Genomic DNA, 24,481 nt, shown 5'->3' on the forward strand with positions numbered 1-24,481 from the left:
ATAGTAGAAGTGATACTTGTCTGTTTCCGTTGATTCAATATGCAACTTAGGCCAATTAGTTTCCTTTAGCTTTGCTTTCATTTCTTCATTTGTAAAATGAAGCTAACAAGCTATCTTTTGGATTTAGCAAATAATTGAATTATAAAACATTTGTAGCTTGTTATGTCCATTGAATTAGATGTTAGTCTTAAACCTATAATATTATAAATAAATAATTGTAAGAAGCTATTCTCTCACAACTATGTCCCTACCCCAAGAAAATTACCTTACTTTATTGCAGCTGTTTAAGACATGACTGGTTAACAGCAGAAAGTAACACAATACTGTAAATCAACTATACTCCAACAAAAATTTTTAGAAGAAAAAAAATTTCTTAACTGATTATAAGTTATAGAAACATGGGTAACTAATATATTCCGAAATTATGGCATTGTTGCTTATTTTAAAAATCACAATTGCTTATATGATTTAACTGTTTTTCTTCTATGAAGTTGTAACTAGTCTTAATAAATGTCAAACCATAAGGTAGTAGATTTTCTTTAAAAATTTAATCCTTAATACTAAGGAATCACTTAGGTTTTACAGTTTTATTCAGTTAATCTGTTTTAATTTTCTATAATTTTTATCTACGGTTTCTTTTATAAAATAAGTAATGCATTCGTGAAAAACTATTGTAATGATAAATGTTAATTTTTAAACCAGTAATTAAAGTGAATAAATATGGGATTTGTTGTAGTCTTTAGGTTGTAAATATTTTCCCAGTCTTATTCTTGAGCCTTTCTTGTCTGAATGCCTGAAGAATTTTTTTTCTTTAATCTTTGGCATTTAGTAACTTAATTAGGACATGTTTCAGTGTTTAATTATTCTGTGTTCCTTTTCCCTGGCATACTGTGGACCCCTTCAATCTGTATGTAGCTTTAAGTCTTATTCTTAGAAAGCTTTTTTCAAAAATTATCTTAATTTTAAAATTTTATTATATTTTCATCCTCTTCCCAGTTACTGATTATGGTATATTCATCGCTAAAAGCTCTAATTTTCTCTGATTTTTAAAACTTTGTTCAGGGCCGTCAGGTTAATTTTCTCAGTTCTATGCTGCATGTCCCTTACCACGCTCCTGCAGCAGTGCACATTTTCGTCTTGCCTCCCAGTGCAGGCTACATTTCAGTAGTGGTTTTATTTTATTCTCACATCTCTCTTGACTTTTGCCACCTCATTTTTCATTCCCTTTTTGGGTTGACTCTTATATCCCTGCCATGAGCCCTGGTTTTATATAGCAATTACTTCATTGAATACCTCTTTTTTTTTTTAATTCAGCTTCCATCTGATCTATGACAGCATTTTTTATTAGTATTCATTTCTAAATGAGATGAACTCTCCTTAGTCTTATGAGATTCCTATGAGGGGTGGCCCAGGACCGTGTTTTATTATAGTGCTAGTAAGAGTTTTTCCTGCTTACTGGTGGAGATCCTTTTGACAAGCTTATTGATGAATTATTTTAGCCTTTATTTTAACTGAGACAAATGTTATTAGAACAAACCTATTTCTGAGTCCTTTTAGTCCCTACTTTTACTGAAAGAACAGATTAGCAATTTTATTGTGTTAATTTTGAAGGAAAGACCAATACAGACCTTTTCTTGACATAATTCGTTAATTGTATTTAAAAAAGAAAAAAAATGGGGAATCCCCTAGCTGTCCAGTGGTTAGGACTATGAGTTTCACTGCCAAGAGCCCAGATTTGAGCCCTGGTCAGGAGAAGGCAATGGCACCCCACTCCAGTACTCTTGCCTGGAAAATCCCATGGATGGAGGAGCCTGGTAGGCTGCAGTCCATGGGGTCGCTAAGAGTCGGATACAACTGAGCAACTTCACTTTCACTTGTCACTTTCATGCATTGGAGAAGGAAATGGCAACCCACTCCAGTGTTCTTGCCTGGAGAATCCCAGGGACGGAGGAGCCTGGTGGGCTGCCGTCTATGGGGTCACACAGAGTCGGACATGACTGAAGTGGCTTAGCAGTAGCAGTAGCAGTAGGGAACTAAGATCCTAGAAGCTTTATGGTATGCTCAAAAAACAAAAACAAAACAAAATTGCATGAATATTCACAAAACATTAATAAGAACAAGTAGGAATTATAGACAATCTATGAATATATACACTAATTCTGTAGGTACAGCCAGTAGCTATTATTTATAGATTTATTGAGGAAATAATATAGTTGCAAAATGTCTTATGAATGTGATTAGTTTTCCAACAGTCCTGAAACTCTAAAACTAAGAACATTTTAACATCATCTTCACTATATGACTTACATATTCTTGACTTCTTTTTGTCCCATTCTTTAAATCCTTTCTCCATATTCTCACATAAGCAGAAAAGAGCTAGCAACATCATCAAGCAAATGTGGTAAACCTATTTATATGACTAGTAACAATATAATAGAAGGATGATTATAAGCATTTAACCAATTTTATCAGAGATCATATATTAAGTAGACAAATAATAGAAATCTTCCCAAGCAAAACTATGGATACTTTTCATAGTTCCCTTTTAAACCATTTTAGTACCAAGAAAAGAATGAAAAAGTTTCATGGACTAAATTTGAGAGCTCAGTTAATTAAACCCAAATATCATAAAGAAGTGGGTCATAGGTTTTTTCTACAGTGTCCACTTTTTCCCAGAGCCATTGTTGGGTTAGCACTTTTGCCATGTAGAAGGGTTGGTATACCAGAAAAATGTGAGAAACTGGGAATCAGATGCCACTCATAAAAAAGTCAGAATAATCATAACATCTTCCTATCTTACCAGGATGTTACAATAATTGAATGCATTTAGGTAAGTGAAGGTGCTTCCCTGGTGGCTCAGATGGTTGGGGGTCTGCCTGAAATGCAGGAGACCTGGGTTTGATCCCCGGGTAGGGAAGATCCCCTGGAGAAGGAAATGGCAACCTACTCCAGTATTCTTGCCTGGAGAATTTTGTGGGCAGAGGAGCCTGGAGGGCTACAGTTCACAGGGTCATAAAGAAACAGACATGACTGAGCGACTGACACACAGGTATGTGAAAGAAAGCATTTTATCCCAGTGTAAGCATTAATATTGTTATTTCTTAAAATGAGAAAAGAAACCAAGCTTAATTCTAGCAGTCTCTTTCAAGCAACCATTGAGAACAAGTAATAGTCTTTTACGGGAAGACTCCCTGAACTTCACTAACAATTCAGGGAGGAATTACTTTTAGCTAGCTGTGGGACTCTTCTGTCAAGTGCTTGAAAACATATCTAACAGGAAGAAGAAGGAAGGGATAGGTATAATTGCTCTCCTAGACCCTGTGAAAACACACATATACATGTACACTCTCACTGCTGTGTGATAACTAAATGCAACAGTTCCTGTTTCCCATTGTGGTTCTCTTTCATTCCTGCTTAAAACAAAGACAGCCTGGTCAAGAGTTAATTGAATGTGACTAGTCTGAGGAGAAGGTACGTTATACAGATGGCATTGGTGGCTATACCTCCAGCCTGGGGTCAGAGTTAGGCTACTGGTTAGATTTTTAGATCTTAGCTTTTTGTATCACAATTGATTTCAAAGAGAGAGTAGAGGCCACAAGTGATGGCGGGGAGGGAGAAAACAGTGGAAGGTTGATTTATAAAATGGTCAAACAGTACTGAAACCTGAGTACTTCTTGCACAAGTAGTCAAGATGCGTCAGCATTTCCTGAGGCAGTAATACAAGCTTTACAGTATAGTTATGAGAATCATTATTATTTATTTTCAATAATAATTACCAGTATTTTTTGAACTGTCTAAAATTGTACTGTCCAACTGGTTGCTGCTCGTCATGTAGCTATTTAAATTACAGTTTAATTGAAATTTAACAGAATTACGAATTCAGTTCCCCAGTCACACTAGCCACATTTCAAGTGCTCAGTAGCCACATGTGGTACAGGCTGATATATTGGACACTGCAAATATGGACTGTTTCCATCATCATGAAACATTCTAACTGAAAGTGCTGATCTAGAACAAACTCTGACAGCAAAAGTGTAATGTTAAATATATGTACTTTACAAACAAATGACTGAAGCCCAAAGTATAGTATGTAAAAAAAATTCCTTTTTTTTTCCCTTGATATAGCTATTTTATTGAAGTAGAGTTGACTTACAATTTTTCAGGTGCTCAGCAAAGTGATTCAGTTATACATATACATATATATTATTTTTCAGATTATTTTCCATTGTAGATTATTACAAGATATTGACTACAGTTCCCTGTGCTATACATAAACCATCGTTGTTGCATACCTATTGTTTTTTTTTTAATTTTATTATTATTTTTTTTTACTTTACAATATAATATTGGTTTTACCATACATCAACATGCATCCGCCACAGGTGTACACTTGTTCCCATCCTGAACCCCCCTCCCACCTCCCTCCCCATACCATCCCTCTGGGTCATCCCAGTGCACCAGCCCCAAGCTTCCTGTATCCTGCATCGAACCTGGATTGGCGATTCGTTTCTTATATGATATTATACATGTTTTAATGCCATTCTACCAAATCATCGCGCCCCCCCCCCCACAGAGTCCAAAGGACTGTTTTATACATCTGTGTCTCTTTTGCTATCTCACATACAGGGTTGTCATTACCATCTTTCTAAATTCCATATATATGCGTTAGTATACTATATTGGTGTTTTTCTTTCTGGCTTACTTCACTCTGTATAATAGGCTCCAGTTTCATCCACCTCATTAGAACTGATTCAAATGTATTCTTTTTAATGGCTGAGTAATACTCCATTGTGTATATGTTCCACAGCTTTCTTATCCATTCATCTGCTGATGGACATCTAGGTTGCTTCCATGTCCTGGCTATTATAAACAGTGCTGCGATGAACATTGGGGTACACGTGTCTCTTTCAATTCTGATTTCCTTGGTGTGTATGCCCAGCAGTGGGATTGCTGGATCGAATGGCAGTTCTATTTCCAGTTTTTGAAGGAATCTCCACACTGTTCTCCATAGTGGCTGTACTAGTTTGCATTCCCACCAACAGTGTAAGAGGGTTCCCTTTTCTCCACACCCTCTCCAGCATTTATTGCTTGTAGACTTTTGGATTGCAGCCATTCTGACTGGTGTGAAATGGTACCTCATTGTGGTTTTGATTTGCATTTCTCTGATAATGAGTGATGTTGAGCATCTTTTCATGTGTTTGTTAGCCATCTGTATGTCTTCTTTGGAGAAATGTCTATTTAGTTCTTTGGCCCATTTTTTGATTGGGTCATTTATTTTTCTGGAATGGAGCTGCAGGAGTTGCTTGTATATTTTTGAGATTAGTTGTTTGTCAGTTGCTTCATTCGCTATTATTTTCTCCCATTCTGAAGGCTGTCTTTTCACCTTGCTTATAGTTTCTTTTGTTGTGCAGAAGCTTTTAATTTTAATTAGATCCCATTTGTTTATTTTTGCTTTTATTTCCAATATTCTGGGAGGAAATCTAGCATTCTGTTCATACTAAGTCAAATAAGTGGAATCAAAATGTCATAAATGTTTTAGCTAGGCAAAAATTCATAAGTATTCTAAAGTATATTTATTACATATACTATTTTTAAAGATGGAACTTAACCATTGTGGCTTGATTATTCTAGGCATAAATAATTTTTCTAAAATGAACAGTAGTGATCACTAAATACACCTGAAATACAGGTTGTATTCATGTGACTTTGAAAAAATCAAAAGCCTTCAATCAATAGAGGTGATATTTATCAGAGGCTTGTTTTAACATTGTCTTAATTTCCGTTTACATTCATTTTTTAGAGAATATTGCAGTCTTACAAACTTGTTAAGAAATATTTAGGGAATTCCTTATTTGTAAACATAAGTTATAGTTTTTCTAAACTGGATTATGAAGAAGTACTCAAATATCATACAAAGAAGTCTAGGAAGAGGCAATCAATAACTGAAGACCAAGTTGTGAAGGGCTCTTTGTGGTTAATATATTTTGTAGTTAACCTAGTCTAAACAATCTATGTCTATTCTGAGACCTTTGAGGGTTCAGGTACTCAGTCTAAGAAATCTCACCAAATGTGAAGTATCTGGAGAATAAAAATAAAAGTGATTTCTCTTCAGTTGTCTGTAGTGGAATTTCTCTGTAAGTGAATGAAACGTAATACAGCAAGTTGAATCACTGAACTATTTTATTGCATTGTAACTCATAAAAGAATTCCGTTTGAAAAACACTGCTTGCCATTTCAACAACTTAAAACCGTGGTCTATTCAATCACTTTATAACAAAGTAGTGTGGAGAATGACTTCGCTGAAACAGTGCCAAACCTTCTTCAGCGAAGTGGTGTTGGCATGAGGCAGCAAAAGGAGAAGGCAAGACCAGGAATGTAAAGAAGAGGTAACTAGACCTTATTTATTAGCTGGCATTTAGTACATGAGAGCAATAAGGAAATAATTAAAAATAATATGTGGAGCTATATTCCAGAAAGTCACAGTCGAATTGAAAGAAACCAATTCATATGAAATATTGTGAGATTTGCAAAATAACATTAACACAGGAAAAATGGTGCAAAAGTCCATGCAAAAGAAACTTTTCACAGCATTGTTTTTGTTATGATGGGATTGATTTTACTCAGTTTTTCATCAACTCTATTTTTCATGAGTACTGTCTGTCCAGCATTATATCTGGAGATGCAATTGTGAACAAAACAGACTAAAAAACCTCCCCTAAGAGGTTTACATTCTAGAAAGGGGAGAGAGAACACATACAAATTGAGCACATAGTGTATTTGAAGCTGATTAAAGCAGCAAGATGGACACTGGGGGAGGTTATAATTTTAAGAAGGGTAGGTAGGGTTTATAATATATCTTTTATTAAAATCATGTTAGTCTGTTGGAGCCAAAGTTGAAACAGGACCAAGCTCTTCTCTCTAGTGAAGAAATTGGTGAGAGGAAGTCAATGGAGGGATGAGACTGGTGTCAGGCACTTTGTTTACCCCTTTCCTGGTCCTGGTTGTATCCTTTTGTTTGGGTAGGTGTTTAGAAGTACATTTTGGGACTTCCCTGGTTAGGAATGGTTAAGAATCCACTTACCAATGCAGGGGACATGGGTTTGATGCAGTTAAGCCCATGTACCACCACTACTGAAGCCCACATGTCCTCAAACCCATGCTGTACAGCACTGCAACAAGAGGTAGCCCCCACTTGTCGCAACTAGAGATAGCTCATGCACAGCAACAAAGACCCAGTGAAGCCCCCCAAAAGAAGTCTGCAAAAAAAAAAAAAAAAAAGAAGTAAATTTGGTGTTTTGATAGTGCTGATTCATTCTTGTGATAAAATGGGATAGAGAGCGTGGTATTCAAGATATTTTCACTGATAGTAGAGCACGGTTCCCTTCACCTTGCCCTGAGATCTTGGCGCACACTGTATGCAAGCATAAAGAACATGCCTACTGAGTAGTGTTCAGGAGAATGAGATTTTTCACTTGTAGAAAAAAATGTTTTGTCTATCCTCTTAAAATCTTGTGAAGTTATCGTAGTTAAGAAAAATCTGCATCTTCCATGTCTCTTTATCAAACTGAGCCTACCGAAGTGTTGATTAGTTGAGTTGTTCATTCATTGAGTGACTAATTTGTACAAAAAATATTTTCTTTTCCAAGTATATCTGAGTATTTCTTTTTCACAGTTTAAAAAATCAGTGAGTGAGTGAATGAAAGTTGCTCAGTTGTGTCCAACTCTTTGAGATCCCATGGACTACATTGTCCATGGAATTCTCCAGAATACTGGAGTGGGTAGCCTTTCCCTTCACTAGGGGATCTTCCCAACCCAAGGATCAAACCCAGGTCTCTTGCATTGCAGGCAGATTCTTTATCAGCTGAGCCACCAGGGAAGCCCAAGAATACTGGAGTGGGTAGCCTATCCCTTCTTCAGCAGATCTTCCCAGTCCAGGAATTGAACCGAGGTCTCCTGCATTGCAGTTGGATGCTTTACCAACTGAAGTATTAATTGTTCTTGTCTCTTCCTTTCCACTGACCCCTTCTCACTTTCTTTGAGGCAAGCACAATCTCTAATTCACCTACATAAACCAGTACTACTTTCTTGTTTTGTTCTAGTGTGCCTGTAAACCACCTAACCCCACCCCCGCCCCCCCCCACACTCCCCAGCCCACATTTCCTTCCCTTTTTGTCCACTCATCCCAACCCTGTTCTTGTAAACCAAAAAGATTTTCTCAAAGATCACCAGTAATTTCCATTTTACCCACATTAATCATCTTTTCTAAGTTCCTATCTAACTTATCCACCTGATCTCTTTGGAAAAGTCTCCCACCTTGTGTTATATCCCTTAAGTGAGATCAGTGAAAGCATATCATAATGTCTGACATAAGACAGTACTCAACAAATGTTGATTGAATTTGAACTGCAAATGACTTTACCATCTCTGGGTTCTTGTTCCAGCTCAGTGCCTTAAATATTGTAGATACTTGGTACATTGTGGTTTGTATGAATGAAAGCATGAACCTATCACTTCTTATCCGTCTCCTTTTATGGTCTTCCTCTTTCTGACCCATAACCTATTGCTTAAGAACATATATATTAGTCATTGTGCTGAAGGCTTTGTATTAATTATGTCATTTATTTCTCACAACCACTTGATAGGGTAGTTATTTTTCTTTTACAGATGAGGAAAATGATACTTAGAACTCTTCAGTGAATTAGCAGGCCCACATATTTAGCTAATACATGGTGGTGAAAGTAAAAGTTGCTCAGTCGTGTCTGACTCTGAGATCCCATGGACTAGACAGTCCATGGAATTCTCCAGGTCAGAATACTGGAGTGGGTAGCCTTTCCCTTCTCCAGGGGATCTTCCCAACCCAGAGATAGAACCCAGGTCTCCCGCATTGCAGGTGGATTCCTTAACAGTAGAGCCACAAGAGAAGCCCAAGAATACTGGAGTGGATAACCTATCCCTTCTCCAGAGGATGTTCCCAACCCAAGAATCGAACCAGGGTCTACTGCATTGCAGGTGGATTCTTTACCAACTGAGTTATATGGGAAGCCTTTGCGACCCCATGGACTATACAGTCCATGGAATTCTCTAGGTCAGAATACTGGAGTGGGTAGCCTTTTCCTTCTCCAGGGGATCTTCCCAACCCAGGGATTGAAGCCAGGTCTTCTGCATTGCAGGCAGATTCTTTACCAGCTGAGCCACAAGGGAAGCCCAGTACATAGTGGAGCCACCAATTAAACTAACTGAGCTTTTCTGGGACTTAGATATTAGTTCTCTGCCCATTCTTCACACTCTTCTCTCCCATGTAGAGTTCATTCTTGATTTCAATTGGCAGTTCTATGCTAGTGACATCAAAATCAACACTTTAAGAGTAGACATTATGAAGAGAGATAAATTAAGAGTTTAGGATTAACAAATACACATTACTGTATATAAAATAGACAAACAGTAAGGACCTAGTGTATAGCACAGGGAATTATAGTCAGTGTCTTTAACAACCTGTAATGGAAAAGAATCTGAAAAATTATATATGTGCATGTGTGTGTGTATAAAACAATCACTTTGCTGTATACCTGAAACATTTTAAATTAACTGTACTTCAGTTTAAAAGACATTGACATTGTATCCTGTTCCTCCAGCTGCTTGCTCTGAGTTATCTTGCTTTCATCATGTTGAACTCAACTTGTTTAAAGCAGACCTCATCAGAATTACCTCAGAATGTACTCCTTTTTAGTAATTTAGTTGTGACACTTTAATCATTCTAATCACTCAGACTTGAAACCATCTTTAATTTCTTTTCCATTTCTTTGTCTTACCTTACATCAGCTGATATAGTATTTTTCCCAAGGGATATACACATACATGCCTAATCCTTATACAAGTCTAACACAGGTAGAAAAGTCTATCTGATATGTGTTTTTGTTACTTCCCTATAGTTACTTATTGTCCCCCATCATTTTAGAAACATACTGTGAAAAATGAATGAGAGCTGTTGGAAATTTTATACTTATTTGAATTGTATCTATCTAGAATTGTACACACTGGATAAATAACAAATACTGCTAACTTACTAATTCTTCGTGCAGATGGGGAAAATTTTGTTTTTTTCTAGGTATTTATTCACTAGATACTTACTGACTAGGTCCTCATTTCACTTATTCACTAGGTGTTTATTTCACTAGGTACTCACACACACACAGGTTACTTATTCAGAACCCTCTAGCAGACATCCTCTCAGGTTCTGTTGGGCCAAACTGGAGCACATGCTTACCCCTAGATCAATCACTGGCGATGACAATTAAAATATTACCACAACTAGCTTATACCTACTGTGGCTTATCCTGTATCACCACAGGGCAGAAAATTGTTCTGTTAGCAGAATAATGAGAAGTGGTTGTTAGACAGGTAACCAACAGGCAGAGTCTGCCTTAGCATTATTTCTTCATTTTGGATTTATCCAGTGCAAAGCACTGACATCTTAGCAAGCCATCTTTCTGAAAGTAAATATTGTGATTATTGTCTTTAAACATGGACTACAACATACAGAATATTTAGTATAAAAGATACTTGGGGATTTAGAAAGACACCCTGTTCCTTTAAGAACATACTATTTATAGGAGAGGCTTCCCCAGGTACTCAACAGTAAAGAATCTGCCCACAATGCAGGAGACCAGGAGTTGCAGATTCTATCCCTAGGTAGAGAAGGTCCCCTGGAGGAGGAAATGGCAACCCACTCCAGTATTCTTGCCTGGGAAATTCCATGGACAGAGGAGCCTGGCGGGCTATAGTCTGTGGGGTCACAAAGAATAGGACATGACTGAGCCTGCATTTATAGGAGTATCAGTTTACATACAAAATAAGAACTGCCATTTATGGACTGTGCAGTCCATGGAATTCTCCAGGCCAGAATGCTGGAGTGGGTAGCCTTTCCCTTCACTAGGGGATCTTCCCAACCTAGGGCTTGAACCCAGGTCTCCCACATTGCAGGCAGATTCTTTACCAGCTGAGCCACCAGGGAAGCCCAAGAATACTGGAGTGGGTAGCCTATCCCTTCTTAAGCAGATCTTTCCCACCCAGGAAGCAAACCAGAGTCTTCTGTGTTGGAGGCAGATTCTTTACCAACTGAGCTATCAGGGAAGTTCCACTAGCAATATTGCTGATGAATTTATTAAGTGAGTCTTGATGTGTGACAGTTAGCCTTCTCCTTGAAAAATCTCATATAATCCTTATAAGAACCTATAAGTTACGGGTATTTTTAGTGTCCATGTTTACTCATGACAAATTGAGGCTTAGAGAAGTTGAGTTACTTCACCATACTGTAAGTCAGGCAGAAGCTCGCTTAGGACACAGGTAATCTCGTATCTGAGCTAATATTCTTAGCTAGCATCTAAACTGCCTTCAGTAATCGGCAGTAGAGTTGAGATAGCCAAAACCTGCACCATCATTTATTCTGAAACCTAGGGCTTGACCTATTTTTTCCTCTTACTAACCTTTTTGTTCTTCTCCTGACCCCTCCAGCAGAATGTAGATATGATCCATTTATTGAGAATGGCACAGGTTACTTTAATTTCCTTCCTTGATCTATGTGTCCAGAAAGTCATGCTATGTTTCGTTTTCCCCACTTAAAAATGAGTGAAATTGCCCAAAGAAAGGCAATGCCAAAGAATGCTCAAACTACTGCACAATTGCACTCACTCACATGCTAGTAAAGTAATGCTTAAAATTCTCCAAGCCAGGCTTCAGCAATACCTGAACCATGAACTTCCAGATGTTCAAGCTGGTTTTAGAAAAGGCAGAGGAACCAGAGATCAAATTGCCAACATATGCTGGATCATTTGAAAAAGCAAGAGAGTTCCAGAAAAACATCTATTTCTCCTTTATTGACTATGCCAAAGCCTTTAACTGTGTGGATCACAATAAACTGTGGAAAATTCTGAAAGAGATGGGAATACCAGACCACATGACCTGCCTCTTGAGAAATCTATTTGGAGGTCAGGAAGCAACAGTTAAAACTGGACATGGAACAACAGACTGGTTCCAAATAGGAAAAGGAGTATGTCAAGGCTGTATATTGTCACCCTGCTTATTTAACTTCTATGCAGAGTACATCATGAGAAACGCTGGGCTGGAAGAAGTACAAGCTGGAATCAAGATTGCCGGGAGAAATATCAATAACCTCAGATATGCAGATGACACCACCCTTATGGCAGAGAGTGAAGAGGAACTCAAAAGCCTCTTGATGAAAGTGAAAGAGGAGAGTGAAAAAGTTGGCTTAAAGCTCAACATTCAGAAAACGAAGATCATGGCATCTGGTCCCATCACTTCATGGGAAATAGATGGGAAACAGTGGAAACAGTGTCAGACTTTATTTTTGGGGGGCTCCAAAATCACTGCAGATGGTGACTGCAGCCATGAAATTAAAAGACGCTTACTCCTTGGAAGGAAAGTTATGACCAACTTAGATAGCATATTCAAAAGCAGAGACATTACTTTGCCAACAAAGGTCCGTCTAGTCAAGGCTATGGTTTTTGCAGTGGTCATGTATAGATGTGAAAGTTGGACTGTGAAGAAAGCTGAGCACCGAAGAATTGATGCTTTTGAACTGCGGTGTTGGAGAAGACTCTTGAGAGTCCCTTCGACTGCAAGGAGATCCAACCAGTCCGTTCTGAAGGAGATCAGTGCTAGGTGTTCTTTGGAAGGACTGATGCTAAAGCTGAAACTCCAGTACTTTGGCCACCTCATGCGAAGGGTTGACTCATTGGAAAAGACTCTGATGCTGGGAGGGATTGGGGGCAGGAGGAGAAGGGGACGACAGAGGATGAGATGGCTGGATGGCATCACCGACTCGATGGATGTGAGTCTGAGTGAACTCCGGGTGTTGGTGATGGACAGGGAGGCCTGGCGTGCTGTGGTTCATGGGGTCGCAAAGAGTCGGACATGACTGAGCGACTGAACTCAACTGAAAGATGAGTGAATGGAGACAGAGGATGACAAAAAATATCTATGAGCAAAATATCTGAAAGCATACCAAAATTCTAAAAGAGACTTTTTTAATTTTATTTTGTTCATAAGTCATGTAATTCTGTGGAAGTTGAAGAGGGATGATCTGAGAAGAAAAAAATATATATCATAATAGGATCATCTCCAGCCTTTTTTATTTTTAATGCACTCATTCTTGTCATGCTTTGAACTCGCACTTATCCTGACCACAACTTCAGATTTTAATACCTGCAAATTTAAATGAAAGAAAAAAAAAAAAAAACTCCTTGTTCAATCACCATTCATGAATTCTTCTAGCTTTGGGGAGGAGTCTAGCTTCAGAGTACAAGGTTGCTTGTGGTAAGAAAGGTCTTTAAAATTTCCACACAAACACTGAAGCAAACTTATTATTGAGTTCCCTCCATGTACCTCTTAGGCACTCAGCTAAGTGTGAGGATTTTTTTATTTTAAGTTTCCATTAGCTATTTTGCTTTGATGTTTTCACTTCTTTGCCACTGTAATCAAGCCTTCTTAAGTGACATTTCCCAGCTACTTGTGGCATCATACTAACATTTATCAAGCACCAAGGAAACCAGGGCAGTTGTGAATGAGTACTAATGGAGAAGGCACAAAAAATATGAATCTAACTAAAACATGAATACTGAAGGAGAACTGGATTTGCTCATTTCTGGCTGGATGAGGGAGATACGGAAAAAAAAAAAGTGGGGAAGGGAGGGTCTTAAGAAAGGAGAGATGAGCAGAGAATGAGGAAATAATTAGACCATGGACACACATAATTATTGAGGAACAGAAAGAATAGCAGAATTCAGGAAGAAAAGAGTACTTTACAAAATATCCTTAAATGTACTGAAGCTTTTTCGGTGTGTGTGTATTTAACATGGCGAGATGATTTAGAAAACTTGCTCTGAGTTCATCTTTATTCAGCAGCTAAAGCTACTGAGTTTTAGTTTTATGAGCTTTCTTCACTCTGCTTAATGTTCACCTCTTTGGTACTCAACCCCTTCCCTCCACACACAACACACAGTTGCTCAGAATTATCTCTCTTGTTGCTTGATATTCAGCTCACACTTTTTTTCTCAGACTTTTGGAAGTTACCACTCAGACAGATGCAAATGTGGTATTATGCTTGCCAAAGTACTGAGCAGTAGAGAGACTTCTTTTACACCTTGCATGTTTTGAGTTTTTGGTTTTGCTCTTTCAATCTTTGCTAAATAGTAAATGCGGAGATTGTTATTGTTGAGATAAACACAAGGGCATTTGCATTACTGAACTGGCTGTTTCTACTCCTAAAGAGATTCTTTACAATTTCCTTATCAGCAAAGGAATTGCCTTGATTTCCTTTTGATGATGTTTCCCAGCTGATATTCTAGAACTAGCACAGAAGCAATTCATACCCTCCTGAAATGGCTCTTGCCCAGTAATCCTGCTCGATCTGTACATGTTAGGCTTTAATTACAGGACACGGTTAAGAGGATGGATAGAGAGGAAAGCAAAAAATACCCACTGGCCCTGATGTCAAATCAGCCTGACTCCCTCAACAGAGACTCGCAGGAGTGCATTTTTATTGTAACTGTTCTTTACCCCTAGTTGTCAGCCACAAAGAATAAAACACTTAATTAAAAAAAACAAGAAACAATCTTTAGTAGTTTAAACTGAACACAAATAGAACTCTGTTAATAATGGTTCACAAAATTGTGGGAAACCTTAAGTACCATAGACCCATTAAAAACATCTCAGAACACATTTGTGTCTTTTTTGATTTGTCATTATGAACTATTATCTTTTTCTAAAAAATGGGTGCTGTGTGCTGATCTCAAGATAGCTATAAAGGGTTATATGAGTCTGTTAAGTGTTAAGTGTGTTAAATTAAAAGAAGTTTACCTATGAAAGGAGGAAAAACAGTGCTGAAACAAGTGAATATTCTTCCAAGATTTGTGAAGATCATTGCTGCTTAACTTGGGTCCACTTGCCCATCGTGCAGCAAAGTCAATCTTCTCACAACTGGTTTTGGTGAAGAAAAGTACAGTGTTTATTGCAGGATGTCAAGCAAGAAGGATGAGCAGCTCACACTCAAAAAGACCCAACTTCCTGCTGGATTTCTGGGAAGAGTTTTTTAAGGCAGCCTTAGAGGTGAGGGTTGCAGGGTGCCTGAGCAACTCCTGGACATTCTTCTGTTTTGTTAGTGGTGAAATAACAGGGTCATGTTTCAGGAATCTCAGTCGTTAACCTTCTGGTTCAAACTGGTCTGGGGCCTATGTGCCTGTGGTCAGACAGTAGTCACTGTCCTCCACTAGAGCAATTCAAAGGTATGCAGGAGACTGTTATCTGTGTCCCTTCAGGAGGAACTAGAAGTCCTATGACTCTGCTGTTCTTATCATTAACTGCTTGTGTCTGTTATCTGGAACTCTGGGAAGGTCTCCAAGACTAAAGACATTTTTTTTCTGTGAACAAGAAACAGGTGACATGGAGGGGCTTTTGTACCTGGAAAGGTCCCAGAGGGTCCTACTCAGTTTCATTTTCATGTTTATATATTTGAGGGATTCTAATTTTTGGTTTAACTTTTTTGATATAGTTATCATTTCAATTTAATCTTATATAGTCTTTAGCTACTTGATGTTTTTAAAAAATCAAAGATATCACTTGAAAACTTATGTATTGGCTAATGATTTCCTGAGAGATGCCAAGAATTTAAAAGGAGGAAAAATATTTTTGACTAGTAAAGTTGTCCAGATATTACTACCAAAATTAGTGTTCTCTTTCTAACTGTAATGCTTCCATATATGCTGATTAAAATGAAATTATTTGGCTTATTGGGAGGTAGAAAACAGTAGTTAAATATAATAAATGGATTTTTCCTTTTTGTATTTAATTAAGTTTAAGTAGTTAATTCTGGGTAAAGGCATTGCCTTGAAAAAAAATCTGGTTTATAAATGTGAACTTGAATTTATCAGGGGACAAGGATGAATTATTAGTAAAAGCTTTATGAAAAGCTCCCATTCCCTTTGCAGCTTTCAGCTGCCTAGCACATTTTTTCCTTTCTAATGAACGTCAAAAGACAGTTTTTAATTATAAAAATAGAGCCTTGTTTACAATTTCATTTTGTGCCTTGCAATTCAAAGTGTAGTCCATAAACCAGCAGTACTGCCTGGGAGTTTGTTAGAAATACAGAGTCTCTGGCCCCAGACCTACTGTCATTCAGAATCTACTTTTTAACAGGATACCAGGTAATAGATGCACAGCAGAGTTTGAGAATTACTGGTCCAGAATTACTGGACAGTGACAGCCTTAAGAATAGTTAATTGCTAAACTTCCCTTTATTTTCAGGGACCTCTGTAAGCATCCAATTAATGTAGCATTAATTGGGTCATTTCAAAGCATATGTCTTCCCCAATAAATAATTTATGGTTCAAAAGAATTTGTGAGAGCGCCTTGGAATTTGAGAGACTTTGTAAGGAAGTGTTGAAATATGGATTGACTCCCTATTTGTGAGAAATGGTGTGTATGTGTGTGTGTTAGTCACTCAGTCGTGTTCGACTGTGTGTGTGTGTGTGTGTATGTGTGTGTGTGTGTGTGTGAATCGCTCAGTCATGTTTGATTCTTTATAACCTGACAGGATCCTCTGTCCATGGAATTCTCCAGGCAAGAGTACTAGGCTTCCCTGGTGCCTCGGGCTGTAAACAATCCACCTGCAATGCAGGAGACCTGGATTCAATCCCCAGATTAAGAAGATCCCCTGGAGGAGGGCATGGCAACCCTCTCCAGTATTCTTGCCTGGAAAATTCCCATGGAGAATCTCCCGAGAGGAGCCTGGCGGGCTACAGTCCATGGGGTCACAAAGAGTCAGACACAACTGAGTAATTAAGCACACAAGAATCCTGGAGTGGGTAGCCATTCCCTTCTCCAGGGCATCTTCCTGACCCAGGGATTGAACCCTGGTCTCCCTCATTGCAGGCAGATTCTTTATCATCTGAGCCACCAGGGAAGCCCAAGAAGTACAGTAGTTTGGATTAAAATGAAAAGCACCTTATATATAACCTGGCATTACCAACTGTGCTGTTCACATTCCTGAATATTATATTTTTGTTACACTTTAAACAGTGTGCTTTATCTGAGTAGACAGTAGGTAGTTATTTTTGAATTCTTAGTAGAATTTTGCAGATAACTTTTTACCATGTGATTGATCCCAGTAAAAGAACATAATTTGGGTATCTCCTTTATTCTTTCAACAACTACTTGTCAAATGCCTGTTATATAACAGGAAATAACAGAGGAGAAACAATAAAAATATAAACAAACATACATATAAAATAATTTCAGATAAGTTCAAGGGCTGTGATGTAAAGGAAAGCATAGTGATAGTCAATGAGAAGAAGAAAAAGTACTTTAGATAAGGGTGTTCCGGGAGGGGCTGTTTGAAGTGGTGACATTTGAGCAGAGATCTTCAAGTCCAGAAGGAACCAGCCCAGTCAAGCTGTGAGGTATGAAAAGAAGCCAGTGTGGCTGAGGTGTGGCAAAAAGGAGCAGAGAATGATGTGGAATACAGTCAGGCAATTAAGGAAAGGCAGATCACATAAAATTTAACCTTAAGACATTTGACTAATAGTTGTCATAATATGACCTCTCTTTCTTTAACCAATGACTGGTATCTGAGGTTTTAAAACTTACTCTTTAAGCCCTTTACCTTCCATTCTAGTTCTTTAGGGCAACTTTTTACCTTGTTCACTTCTGCTGTGACTGTGGCCAATATACATCATTTAAAAAATTCTTAATCACGAGAAAGAAGAAATCTTTCCAGGAGTAGGTAGCAAACTCAGGACTGGAGACATAAGGAAACATGTGAAGCTTTGTAGTGGAAGACATTGGAAATAACAGAAACTGGCATAGGAAATAGTGCCTTTCCTACCCAAAGACAGCCTCTTAAATACATAGTTGTCTGTTTTCTAAAACAGTTAGGTGCTAGCTAAATAGATGAGTGGCTTTATTTCATTAGTCAGTTTTGCTTCCCATATCCTAGTTGTTTAAAAATCCATATTCATATATAATAACTCAGTTTTCCCTATCTATATTAAATTTACTGTAGGTACTCAATAGCTAGATGCAGTAAGCTAAATGTGGTTTGAAATGTTCATTCTTTTTAAACTTTGAGGTGTAAATACTTGGGCATTTTCCAAGGTTTTAGAATGTATATATAGTAATGAAATGTAACATATTTTAACCATGGAGACAGTATAAATGTCACCCATTCTACAGAAAAATAAACTGAGGTACAGAGGTTAAATGGCTGGCCTAAGATGCTGTATTGTCAAAGTAACACACACGTATAAAATCTGGTCATTTGCCAGTATATCATACCAGGGCATTCTAGGAGATCTGAATCAATTAGAACCTGAAGATTATGTATTAGCTGTTGCCTACTCTAATCATATTATATCCATTCCTCCCACTTTTAATACTAGAACAATGATTCTTAACTCTGGAAGTGCAGTGTATTACTCAGAATGGGTGCAGGTGAGGTCTTTTGACATTTCAAATCATTTAAAAAGAGGACATGACATTTTAAAAATATTTATATATTTGATTGCACCACTCAGGATCCTCGATATTAGTTGAGGCATGCGAGATCTTTAGATGAGGGATGTGAACTGTTAATTGTGGCATAGAATCTTATCCCTCCTATATTGTGCAGTGAAAGTCGCTCAGTCGTGTCTGACTCTTTGCGACTCCAAGGCCTATCCATGGAATTCTCCAGGCCACAATACTGAAGTGGGTAGCCTTTTGTTTCTCCAAGGGATCTTCCCAATGCAGGGATCGAACCCAGGTCTCCCACATTGCAGGCTGATTCTTTATCAGCTGAGCCACCAGAGAAGCCCAAGAATACTGGAGTGGGTAGCCTATCCCTTCTCCAGTGGATCTTCCTCACCCAGGAATTGAACCAAGGTCTCCTGCATTGCAGGCGAATTTTTACCAACTGAGCTATCAGGGAAGCCAAAGATGGGCACAGTAAAGGACAGAAACGGTATGGACCTAACAGAAGCAGAAGGTATTAAGAAGAGGTGGCAAAAATACACAGAAGGGCTATACAAAAAAGACCATAATGACCCAGATAATCATGATGGTGTGATCACTCACCGAGAGCCAGATATCCTGGAGTCTGAAGTCAAGTGGGCCTTAGGAAGCATCACTACAAACAAAGCTGGTGGAGGTGATGGAATTCCAACTGAGCTATTTCAAGTCCTAAAAGATGATGCTGGTAAAGTGCTGCACTCAATATGCCAGCAAATTTGGAAAACTCAGCAGTGGCCACAGGACTGGAAAAAGTCGGTTTTCATTCCAATCCCAAAAAAAGGCAATGCCAAAGAATGTTCAAACTATCACACAATTAGACTCATCTCACACGCTAGCTCAAAATTCTCCAACTCAGGCTTCAACAGTACGTGAACCATGAACTTCCAGATGTTTAAGCTGGATTTAGAAAAGGCAGAGGAATCAAAGATCAAATTGCCAACATCCATTGGATCATAGTAAAAAGCAAGAGAGTTCCAGAAAAACATCTACTGCTTTACTGACTACACCAAAGCCTTTGACTCTGTGGATCACAACAAACTGGAAAATTCTTCAAGAGATGGGAATACCAGACCACCTTACCTGCCTCCTGAGAAATCTGTATGCAGCTCAAGAAGCAACAGTTAGAACCAGACATGGAACAACGGACTGGTTCCAAATTGGTAAAGGAGTACATCAAAACTGTATATTGTCACACTGTTTATTTAACTTATATGCAGAGTATGTCATGCAAAATCCTGGGCTGGATGAAGCACAAGCTGGAATCAAGATTGCCAGGAGAAATATCAATAACCTCAGATACGCAGATGACATCACCCTGTGCCATAAGCAGAAAGTGAAGAGGAACTAAAGAGCCTTTTGATGAAAGTCAAAGAGGAGAGTGAAAAAGAAAACTCAACATTCAAAAAACGAAGATATGGCATCCAGTCCCATCGCTTCATGGCACATAGATGGGGAAACCATGGAAACAGTGACAGACTTTATTTTCTTGGGCTCCAAAATCACTGTAGGTGGTGACTGCAGCTATGAAATTAAAAGATGCTTGCTCCTTGGAAGAAAAGTTATGACCAACCTAGACAGCATATTAAAACGCAGAGATATTACTTTGCTGACAAAGGTCCATCTAGTCAAAGCTATTGTTTTTCCTGTAGTCATGTATGGATGTGAGAGGTGGACTATAAAGAAAGCTGAGCACCGAAGAATTGATACTTTTGAACTGTGGTGTTGGAGAAGACTCTTGAGAATCCCTTGGACTGCAAGGTGATCAAACCAATCAATCCTAAAGGAATTCAGTCCTGAATATTCATTGGAAGGACGGATGCTGAGGCTGAAGCTCCAATATTTTGGCCATCTGATACGAAGAACTGACTCACTGGAAAAGATCCTGATGCTGGGAAAGATTGAAGGAGGGAGGAGAAGGGGACGACAGAGGATGAGATGGTTGGATGGCATCACCGACTTGATGGATATGAGTTTGAGCAAGCTGTGGGAGTTGGTGATGGACAGGGAAGCCTGGTGTGCTGCAATCCATGGGGTTGCAAATAGTCAGACACGACTTGAGTGACTGAACTGAACTGAATTGAGAGTCTTAGCCACAGGATCACCAGGGATGTCCTAAAATGGCATGGAATTTTTATATTTGTCAAAATTGGGCTAAGATTTTCTTAAAAATTGACAAACTGGACTAAAAATTGAAGGACTGAACAGATTTATCACATTATTGGCAATTCTTTTATATCCTAGAAAGTGTTTTCTTTCTACATCATTGAAATAAATTTAAGGAATAATTTATTGAGAAGCCTTGTTTCAGTCAGGGCTTCCTTGGTGGATCATGAGATGGAAAAGCATCTGTCTGCAATTCCAGAGACCTGGGTTGAAACCCTGGGTTGGGAAGATCCCCTGGAGAAGGAAATGGCAACCCACTCCAGTATTCTTGCCTGGAAAAATCACATGGATGGAGTACTGGTAGGCTACAGTCCATGGGGTCGCAAAAAGTCAGACAGAACTGAGTGTCTTCACTTTCTTTCTTCCTTCTTTCTTTCTTTCATCCTGTCTTTCATTCTTTCTTTCTTTCTTTCTTTACACCTAAGTAGAGCTAAATTTATTTAGCGGTTCACTAATTCCCCTCTTCTCTGGTCCATGAGATTGGAAGCAAGATTTATGTAGGAGGAGATTGAATTTACTATAAGTATCATTTGCTTGTGTGGTTTGTCTCTCCTTCTACATTTTAAATACATAAAGGATAAAACTTTTCCTTTGGATATTAAATTCAGTTGCTTTTATACTTTTTCTACTACTCAAAATTAATTTAACAATTTGAAGCTATCCCAGGTCAGTTGTTAGAAGACTGTTTACTTTTTAAAGGCATTTTAGTACTGCTATTTGTTTGCTTATATATTATCTATAATAGATGTAGGTTCATATATTTTTGAAAACAGCAGTTCCTGTGAGAGAGAATTGCTGAAACAGTGTAAGGCAACTTTCAACGGGATTAAACTGTTCCAACATGTATCCTGTCAGCATATATGGATGCTTGCCCTTCTGCCAGTGGCAAAGCAAAATTAAAAATGACTAAGAATGCTGAGTTATTCTTTCAACATTAGAAATTAGGCAAGAGTTAAAGTTTTAAATACTTTCTTGTTTATTAAGGCATCTCTGAAAGTCCCAAGACAGGATTACCTCCTGTACAGAAGATTTTGGAATACTTAGGCTTCCCTTGTCTTGAATTGGCACGTTACTATTTGCTGAACAGAAATTCTCAATGATGACTTTTTTTTTTTAAAGCACGAAGTGAAAAGAAAGTTTTAAACAGAGGGGCTTGATCTTCTGGTTTGGTAAAGAAAGTCAAAAAGATTAAATGGCTAGTATTCAGGAATATTGTCGGCTAAATGGAATCCTTTATAATTTATCCAGTCATTAATTTCTGAAATCTTTTATATAGCGATTTAACTGAAAACTATACCATAGTGGTTGAGAGAATGAGCTTGAGATTGAACAGTCTAGATTTAAATCCCAGCTCTACATTATACTAGCTCTGTGAAGCTGGGTCTCAGATTTTTATCTGTAAACTGACATCTATAATGGTAAGTCTTTCATAGTATTGTGTTAAAGTTTAAATGAGGTAATATATAATGCCTGGTACATAGTGAACTTTGAATAAATGTCAGTATGGTCATGACAGTGTTGATTACATTTAACTAGGCCCTACTAATGAAAGCAGCTTTTACTTCTTTCTTTCCTTAGTGCCTATAATAATCTAAAATAAATGCTTGTTGATTTTCTCTTTTATATTTGTTCTAAGCTCAGTTCATTTGTCAAAAGCAATAATGGAAATAAAAGATTGAAGTCCTGTAAACCAATATAAGTGAAATTTTTGCCTTGTTGATGGAAGGCAGGCCTAAGGAATGGATTCTAAATTACTTAATGCAAAGATGCCATGTATTATGACTGTCCATGTGGAAAAAATACAGTATAACGGGATTAAATTTTTGTTTAATATGTAATATAAATTTTATTTCACCTAAAAAAATAATAAATGCTAATTTCAACTCCCAGGGATGTTTCTCAATGTTTAAATGATGTATTACCAGATGCCAGTTTCTTTAAGACACCCATTAAAAATAGGCTCTTGAACAAGTAAGTTGAGAGTGCTGACAACTCTTAAATTATTGACATTTGGGTACCAGGTAGTTCAATAAAATTATAAATTTTCAAAATGAAGGTCAAGATCATTTTGAAGTAAAGCAGCCTGGAGAAATAGTAATTCAAAAACACTTGGAGGAGTGATGGTTATCGTTTAACAAAAAAAAAAATTTGCCATAATATTCCTTAAAATCATAAACAACTTAGTGTATTTGGTATCTGGGATAATTCAACATATTTTGGTCAAATGCAGTGTATCAACCAGTTTGCTCGGCACTGGTGATAGAAATATGATCCCTTGTTCTAGCAGTGTAGGGTCCAAATGGAGAAAGATTTACCTAAGACAACCTAAATCTGTGTTTATACCATTTATGTAAATGTTCACAGTGCCCTTCTGTGGAAACATAAAGGAAAAAACCCACCTCAGCCTGGAGGAGAACCAGAAAAGTTTCTCTGATGAGGTACTGTATAAGCAGATTGTTGAAGAAATTCTAGATATCTCGGAAAATAAGAGTTTGCCAACAAATGCTTCTTGATATCCCAGGGAAGTAGTATGAGGTAGCTGGGTGTCCAGGGTGAGGCCATGAAGTTACTAAGGACAGAGTTCAGGAGCAGACAAGGAGCAGATCACAGAGGGATTTTATTTGCCATCTACTTACAAGGAGCTTGGATTTTACATCCTATACATGGTGTGATTAAAGGGTTTTAAGCTGGAGAGTGGTGTGGTGAGTTTTTACTTTCAGGTTGATAATGTTGGCAGTAGTGTTGGGAATGGATTCCATTCATAAACAGCTTTACAGAGGTGTTTTTGTTTTTTTTTTTTTAATCAAGTGGTATATAGAGAACTGATAGGGTTCATTCACTCTGAATTTCAAGTAAATCACTCAAGTATGAAGAAATTGCTTTAAATACTTGAACAGGAAAGTACTTGTAATCACTTATATCTTGTGGAATTTATACATTTGAGGTTTTTCATTCAGAGTAGCATTGTTGAAAGATCAAATAAATGCAAAGAGTTTTAGGAAACAGATTTTAGGTCAAGATTTTACACTTAATCAAGTATGTGTGCTCTAATTACCATATTTATTTATGTTTTTTAAGTTGTTTGGTAGAAACTAATGGAGTAATTGTAAATTTTTTCTTGTAGTTCAAAAAATAATATTTCCCTACCAAATGCTTTGAATTACGAAGATATATTTTTGAATGGGAAAGGATTATCCACTCAAAATCCAGCTAGTTTCTCTAGCTACCTGGAAAAAAAATACATTTTGACTATTCGTTTGGTAAACTGTTTGAACTCTTAGTCCAAAAATTGATTAAATAGGCGGTCTTAGTCTGCCTAGGCTGCTATAACAAAGGACTACAGACTAGGTGCTTTAAATAATAAAAATTTATTTTCTCACAGTTTTAGAATGTGGGAAGTCCAGGAACAATGTGCCAGCATTAAGTTTTCTGGTGACGTCTCTCTTCCTGTTCACCTTCTGGAGTTGTACCCATACGGCCTTTCCTCCTTACGTGTGTGAGGTATGTGTTGTGCAAAGAGATCTTTCTTCTCTTCCTCTTCTCCTAAGGTCACCAATCCTAACAGATATTCCCTATCCTTATGATTTCATTTAATCTAAATTACTCCCCAAAGGCTCTATCTTCAAATATAGTCACAGAGAACATTCAGTTCAGTTCAGTTACTCAGTCATGTCCAAGTCTTTATGACCCCATGAACTGCAGCATACCAGGCTTCCCTGTACATCACCAACTCCTGGAGTTTGGTCAAACTCATGACCAT

At 37.8% G+C, this 24,481-nt stretch overlaps 1 protein-coding gene across 50 annotated transcripts in view; it reads left to right on the forward strand.

Moving 5' to 3' along the window:
- TAOK3 (TAO kinase 3) overlaps nt 1-24,481 on the forward strand; it is a 187,629-nt gene that overhangs the window by 55,470 nt on the left and 107,678 nt on the right. For 19 of the 50 annotated variants that reach the window (XM_086347918.1, XM_086347952.1, XM_086347953.1 and 16 more), the window contains 2 exons: nt 23,086-23,159; nt 24,104-24,222. The exons of 14 other annotated variants lie outside the window; for them this stretch is intronic. The gene's annotated coding sequence lies outside the window, so the exon portion shown is untranslated. The remainder of the gene's footprint in view (nt 1-23,085; nt 23,160-24,103; nt 24,223-24,481) is intronic. 17 more of the 50 variants (XM_086347961.1, XM_086347931.1, XM_086347957.1 and 14 more) reach the window with 1 other exon arrangement.

The sequence above is a fragment of the Bos grunniens genome, chromosome 17 (assembly GCF_055505025.1).
Source record: "Bos grunniens cultivar Pamir isolate PY7600 chromosome 17, Bosgru_T2T1.0, whole genome shotgun sequence".
NCBI classification, from domain to species: Eukaryota; Metazoa; Chordata; class Mammalia; order Artiodactyla; family Bovidae; genus Bos; species Bos grunniens.